We start from the raw sequence: 7,760 nt of genomic DNA on the forward strand, positions 1-7,760 counted from the left end.
ATTCCTGTCAAAATGAAATTGTGCACTGAAATAAAAACTCCTTCATATGCAAAAAAATAAAACAAAATGGAGATGCCATGGGTCACAAGGGGAGCTGCTGAAGACCAATAGACCTTTTCTTTTTATTTCATGTGGATGGACCACTTTTACAAAAATAGAAATTATTAATATGAATTTAAAATTGAAGAGACTGCAATACGAAGCACAGCCCTAAGCAAACTACTAGAACATAGAGAAAGAAAACAGTTACTGACATTTTATTTTCTTTCATTTGTCAAAGATGCGAGGCAATGTATAAATTCAATATGCATGCGCTGCTAAAACACAAGACATGCAAAATTATTAAAATAAAAATGTATGTTGGTATTGAACATCAGAAAGAGTTTGTGGAATGTGCCACTTAAACCCCCAAAACAAAAAACACTATCTCATCAGAATCTAGGCCATGAAGCCTAGGGATTGGATGCTGAAATGGAAAAGGGTGCCTTAGTTCTGAGTAACTAGTAAGAGGATCCTAGCTTTTGCATTTGACATTTTCAGTAGACCAGAAGACTACATAAGCCAAGGTCAATATGAAGATCATAGAGCTTCTGTCTCTTCGGAGAAGGGGTGGTTCAAGGCGGTCTGCTGCTTGAAGTGAAGAATAAGATGGCATGGTACAAGAAAAATCACAAAGAGGGCCAAGGATGGGGGAGGGAGCCTGGGGTGTGTGACCCTCTAGATTCATCAAAATGCTGTAATATCGCAGGCCTAATGCCCACGATAAGGTAAAGGGGCATGTTTAGTGTAACTTTAGAGTTACCACATGGTGCGGTAAACTTTTTGCGTCCTGTGATACTTCCCATTTCACATCTCGCGCAGAGAGAGAGAGAGAGAATCTGTAAGGCCTTCATAGTAGTCAAGTATTTATATCTCTATAGGAGGGGCAACTAATAGCTCGATTTGATGTGTTGGTGGTGGTTTAGGGGCCAGGTTGTCATGCAGAGTGAAGTACAAACAGCACGGTACACCTCTGTGAAGATTTGACATTATTTGGAGCGAGGAAAGTCTCACAAAGATGGCATTTCTACTATGTTCTCTCGCCCTGGCTTAATGGACTCTCTATAACAGGGTACCATCAAGCTAAGGCGAGATAAGATAGTACAAAATTTCATCTTTGTGAGACTTTCCTCAATCCAAATGATGTTAAATCTTCACCGAGGTGTACTCACTCTGCATAAAAACCTGGCCCCTAGACCACCACCACCATGTCACTTCGAGCTATTAGGTGCCCCTCCTATAGAGATATAAATATTTGACTACTATGACGGCCTTACAGAGTCTATCTCGCTGCACGAGATGTGAAATAGGAAGTATCACAGGATGCGAAAAGTTTACCGCACCATGCAGTAACTCTAAAATTACCCTAAACATGCCCCTTTTCCTTATCGCGGAAGTTAGGCCTGTGATATTACAGCATTTTGATAAATCTAGGCGTGAGAAAGCTACTATAAGGGACTCCCACCCAGAAAAACTCCTAGAAGGTCACACACCCCAGGCCCCCTCCCCCATCCTTGGCCTTCACAACTATTTATATGGCTTTAGGAGGGCCAGCAGCTCGAGGTGAGGTGTTGGTGGTGGTTTAGGGGCCAGTTTTACAGAGTGAGACATATGAACTGCAAGTACACCTCAGTGAAGATTTGATGTCATTTGGAGCGAGGAAATTCTCACAAAGATGAGATTTCTACTATGTTATCTCAACCTAGCTTGATTGTACCATGTTAGAGAGTCCATCAAGCTAGGGCAAAAGAACATTTTAGAAATATCATCTTTGGAGACTTTCCTCACTCCAAATGACATCAAAACTTTACAGAGATGTACTGTGCAGTTCGTACGTCTCACTCTGCATGTGAAACTAGCCCACCTACCAATCTCCCTCCCTCATTATCCCCCCCCCCCCATTTCCTTTCCTCACCAGCTAACCCCCACACCCAAAAGATTCCCTTCCTCCGTCATGTTATCCCCCCACCCACCAGATTCCTTCCCCTTTTCCCATTTCTCCCCACCTACCAATTTTGCTCCCTTCCTCTCATAAGTTCTCGCCCACCAATCTCCTTCATCTCAACAGGTATCCCGCCCGACTCAGTCTCTCTCCTACCCACCAGTTTCTCCAATTACCCTTACCCACTAGTCTCTCATCAGTTGCCCACCTACCAGTCTCCATCTCTTACCAGTTCTCCCCTCACCCAGTCTTCCTCCCGCTCACCAGTCCTCACCCACCAGTCCTCACCCCCACCCACCAGTCTCCATCTCTCTCACCAGTTCTCATCCACCAGTCTCCATCTCAACAGGTATCTTGCCCCACTCAGTCTCCCTCCTACCCATCAGTCTCTACCCCTAACCACTAGTCTCTCACCAGTTCTATTGCTCACCTACCAGTCTCCATCTCTTATCAGTTTTCCCCTCACTCACCAGTCTTCCTCCCATCCAGTCTCCTTCCTTCAATGGTTCTCACCCCACCCAGCACTTCCTCCCTCCCTCACCAATGCTCACCCCCACCCATTATTCCCTCCCTATCACTGGTTCTTCCCTCTACCCACCAGTCTCTGTCCTCTCTCTTACCAGTTCTTCCCCTATATCCACAGTCTCCTTCCCTATCACTGGTTCTTCCCCACTCCTCCACCATTCTCATCAGTTCTTCTCCTTGGAGCCCCTCCCTACAAAGTTACTAAGCAACCTGTGAATCTTCCAGTAATAAGTTCTTTAGTACTACTCCACTATTAGATAGCAGGTGTACCAAATCCAATCCCCACCAAAATTCAAAATGTTCTGATTTAGAACATAAATGGTCATACTAGGTCAGACCAAGGGTCCATCAAGCTCAGCATCCTATATCCAACAGTGGCCAATCCAGGCTATAAGTATCTGGCAAGTACCCAAACACTAAGTAGATCCCATGCTACTTGTGATGCCAGTAATAGCAGCAACTATTCCTTAAGTGCACTTGATTAATAGCAGTTAATGGACTTCTCCTCTACTATCTTATCCAAACCTTTTTTAAACCCAGCTACACTGACTGCACTAACCACATCCTCTGGCATCAAATACCAGAGCTTAACTGTGCGTTGAGTGAAAAACATTTTTCTATGATTAGTTTTAAAGGTGCTACTTGCTAACTTCATAGAGTACCCTCTAGTCCTTCTATTATCGGAAAGAGTAAATAACTGTGTTCTAGAACTCACATGATTTTAAAGAACTTTATCATATCCTCCCTCAGCCGTCTCTTCTCTAAGCTTAACAACCCTAACCTCTTTAATCTTTCCTCGTAGGGGAGCTGTTCCATCTCCTTTATCATTTTGGTTGCCCTTCTCTGTACCTTCTCCACTGCAACTATATCTTTTTTGAGATGTGGCAAATAGAATCGTACACAGTACTCAAGGAGTGATTTCACCCTGGAGTGATACAGAGGCATTTTGACATTATCTGTTTTATTCACTATTCCCTTCCTAATAATTCCTAACATTCCGTTTGCTTTTTTTGACTGCTACAGCACACTGAGCCGATTATTTTAATGTATTATTCACTATAATGTCTAGATCTTTTTCCTGGGTGGTAGCTCCTAAAGGAAAATTAGTTTCTTACCTGATAATTTTCGTTCCTGTAGTACCAAGGATCAGTCCAGGACACCTGGGTTGTGACTCCGCACCAGTAGATGGAGACAGACTAAAACTTGTGGGCGGAGCATATATGCCCCTGTGCCAGTCACAGCCCCTCAGTCATACGTAATGTCAAAGTAGACAAAAGCCAAAAGGCAACCATAGCTAACCATACAACTTGGTAGGGAAAAGAAAACCAACACCCCTACAGGAACCAGACTCCCCAACCGGGAGAGCGAATAAACAAGGATCAGCGTACTGAAAAAAACACAATAATGAGCGGACTCTTCATTACTATAGCGCAACACTGCGGGCGGGATCCTGGACTGATCCTTGGTACTACAGCAACGAAAATTATCAGGTAAGAAACTAATTTTCCTTTCCCTGTACGTACCAGGATCAGTCCAGGACACCTGGGATGTACCAGAGCTAACTTACCGAGGGTGGGAAGCAGAGAGTCCCGCTCGGAGTACCCTCTCTCCAAAACCCCTAGCTTCAGTAGCCTGAACATCCAACCGGTAATGTTTAAAAAAGGTATGCAACGACTTCCAGGTAGCCGCCCTGCAAATCTCTTGAGGCGACACCTGAGAAGATTCCGCCCAAGACGCAGCGTGAGACCGTGTCGAATGAGCCCGAAGACCCACCGGCGGTGATTTTCCGCGCAGAATGTACGCAGAACCAATGGCTTCCTTCGAGCCAACGGGCAATTGTCGTGCGGGACGCCGCAGCACCTTTCTTTGGACCCGAAGTTAACACAAACAGATGATCCGTCACCCGAAACGGATTAGTAACCTCCAGATAGCGAAGCAGGGACCTCCGCACATCTAGTTTTCTCAAGTCTTTTGTTTTCGGGTCTGAAGACTCCGCAACCGAGAAAGCGGGAAGTTCAATTGACTGATTCAAAAGGAACGACGACACGACCTTAGGAAGGAAGGAGGGAACCGTCCGCAAGGAGACCCCCGAATCGGAGATGCGCAAGAAGGTCTCCCTACAGGACAACGCCTGTAATTCTGAGACACGACGGGCCGATGCCATCGCCACTAGGAATACGGTCTTCAAGGTGAGATCCTTGAGCGTAGAACGTTTCAGGGGCTCAACGGCACTGAGCATAAGACTGAGAGTACCCAGTTGAGGTTCCAAGATGGGCAAGGGGGCCGCAACGGAGGATGGAGGTGCTTAGCCCCCCTAAGAAAACGGGAGATATCCGGGTGGAGAGCCAGAGAGACCCCCCGGACCTTACCCTGCAAACAGCCAAGCGCCGCCACTTGAACCCGAAGGGAATTACACGCTAAACCTTTGGCGAGCCCCGCCTGGAGAAAAGCCAGAATATCGGGAATAGAAGCGGAAGTGGGGTCTAGGCCCCGCTCCATGCACCATTCCTCAAAACTACCCAGACCCGAACATAAGCTAGGGACGTAGACTGTTTTCTGGATCTCAGCAACGTAGCAACGACCGCATCCGAGTAGCCTTTTCTCTTCAACCGATACCTCTCAAAAGCCATGCCGCGAGACAAAAGTGAGCAGCATCCTCCAAACAGACGGGGCCCTGACGAAGGAGCCCCGGGAATCCCTGTAGACGAAGGGGTGCGGCCACCGACAGCTGGACCAGGTCCGCAAACCACGGACGGCGTGGCCACTCCGGCGCCACCATGATCACATTGGATGGATGCAATTCTATGCGCCGTAGGATCTTTCCGATCATGGGCCACGGTGGGAACACATACAGAAGCACATCCACCGGCCAGGGAAGCACCAACGCGTCGACTCCTTCTGCTCCCCTTTCGCGACGTCGACTGTAAAATCGCGGAGCCTTCGTGTCGTGCCAGGTGGCCATCAGATCCATGTGGGGCGTTCCCCAAGTCCGGCGAATGAAGAGAAACGCCTCGTCCTCCAACTCCCACTCTCTGGGATCCAAGCGGTGACGACTGAGAAAATCCGCCTGGACGTTGTCGACTCCCACTATGTGGGAAGCCGCGAGATGGCTGAGATGCCGTTCTGCCCAGACCATCAAGAGCCGCGCCTCCTCCGCCACTAGAGGACTTTTTGTCCCTCCCTGGCGATTGATGTAAGCCACGGTGGTAGTGTTGTCCGACAATACTCGGACCGCCTGTCCGCGCACGAGGGGTAGAAAAGCTTGCAGCGCCAGACGGACCGCTCTGGTCTCCAGCCGGTTGATAGACCACCGGGTCTGCGACTCTGACCACAGACCCTGAACCGACTTCCAGCTCAGGCTGGATCGTGCCTGCCCCTCGAGAGGTAGAGGTAGATAGAAATCCTCGGAAACCGGTTTCCAGCGGGAAAGCAATGAGGACTGCAGCGGCCATAGATGAGCGAACGCCCAAGGGACTAACGCCAGCGTGGATGCCATAGACCCCAGAACCGTCAGGTAATCGCAGACTCGTGGCCTGTGTAGCGACAAAAGACGTAGCACCTGAGACTGCAGTTTGCATATCCGTTCCTGCGAGAGAATCACACTGCCTCGCTTCGTGTCGAACAGGGCTCCAAGATATTCCAAGGACTGAGAGGGTTCGAGATGACTCTTGTTGAAGTTGACCACCCAGCCCAGGGACTGCAAGAGCTGTAACACCCTGGCCACCGCCTGCCGACACAGACTTTGAGACTTCGCCCGGATCAGCCACTCGTCGAAGTAAGGGTGAACTAGCAGGCCTTCCCGCCGCAACTGCGCCGCCACGACCACCATCACTTTCGTGAATGTCCGAGGCGCTGTCGCCAGGCCGAACGGAAGCGCCCGGAACTGGAAGTGCCTGCCCAGAATGCCAAACCTCAGAAACCGCTGAAACGCTGGTTGAATTCCCACATGAAGGTATGCTTCTGTGAGATCTAGGGACGCCAGGAATTCGCCGGGACGCACTGATGCGATCACTGACCGAATGGTCTCCATTTTGAAGTGAGGGACTCGAAGGCATCTGTTGACTCCTTTCAGATCCAGAATTGGGCGGAAAGTGCCGTCTTTCTTGGGGACTATGAAGTAAATGGAGTACCGGCCCTTGCCGTACTGAGCGGCCGGAACCAGCGAGATGGCTCCCAGTCTTTCTAGTCTTTGGATGGTATCTAGCACCGCCGCCTTCTTCTTGGGATCCTTGCAGGGTGAGACCAGGAATTTGTCCGTTGGGATGCGAGCAAAATCTAACTCGTAGCCATGTTTTATCACGTCGAGGACCCATTGATCCGACGTCACGCTGGCCCATTCCTCGAGGAATAAGGATAGACGCGCCCCCACGTTTGGAACAGCGTGCCGAGGACGCGACGAGGGATGGGCCGGCCGAACTTCATTGCGAAGGCTTGGACCCCGCACCCGACGGGGCCCCTCCTTGCCGGCCAAAACGTTTGCCCCGAAAGGACTGCTGCCACTGGGTGTTCCGAGAGGAAGACGGCCTATACGAGGGTCCAGAGGATCTTTGCGGCCTAGACTTCCTGGGTGCCCTGAACCGGGCTCTGCCTGAAAAGGAAGATCTCGACCGGGTCCTATCCTCCGGCAGCTTAAACGCTCGGTTCTCCCCCAGGGAAACCATCAAATCGTCCAACTCCTTGCCGAACAGCAATGTCCCCTAAAAAGGCAAAGCCCCGAGGTGAGCCCTGGAAGAGCCATCCACTGCCCAATTGCGCAGCCAAAGGAGACGACGTGCCGACACCGCTGCCACCATGGACCTAGCTGAGGTGCGCAAAAGATCATGGAGTGCATCAGCGCCATAGGCAATGGCCGCCTCCAATCTGTCTGCTTGGGAAGCCTCCTCTGAAGAGAGACCCGCATTCGCCTGCAGGACTTGAGCCCAGCGCAGACTAGCACGCATAGCAAAATTTGTGCAACTGGCGGCACGCACCCCTAGGGCAAAAACCTCAAAATTCTTTTGAGTTGAACCTCCAACTTACGGTCTTGAATATCCCGGAGGGCTGTCGCTTCCGTGATCGGGATGGTAGACCTCTTCGTGACAGCTGACACTGCCGAATCCACCCTTGGGAGTCGGAGGAGCTCTAGCGCGTCCTCCGGCAAAGGGTAAAGTTTGTCCATGGCCTTGCTGACCTTCAGACCTAACTCCGGAGTATCCCATTCCTTGAAGAGGATATCCGTGGATGAAAAAATGAAAAACGACCGCCGGCCCTGTGA

Source organism: Rhinatrema bivittatum, chromosome 3, assembly GCF_901001135.1.
Source record: "Rhinatrema bivittatum chromosome 3, aRhiBiv1.1, whole genome shotgun sequence".
Classification (NCBI taxonomy): Eukaryota; Metazoa; Chordata; class Amphibia; order Gymnophiona; family Rhinatrematidae; genus Rhinatrema; species Rhinatrema bivittatum.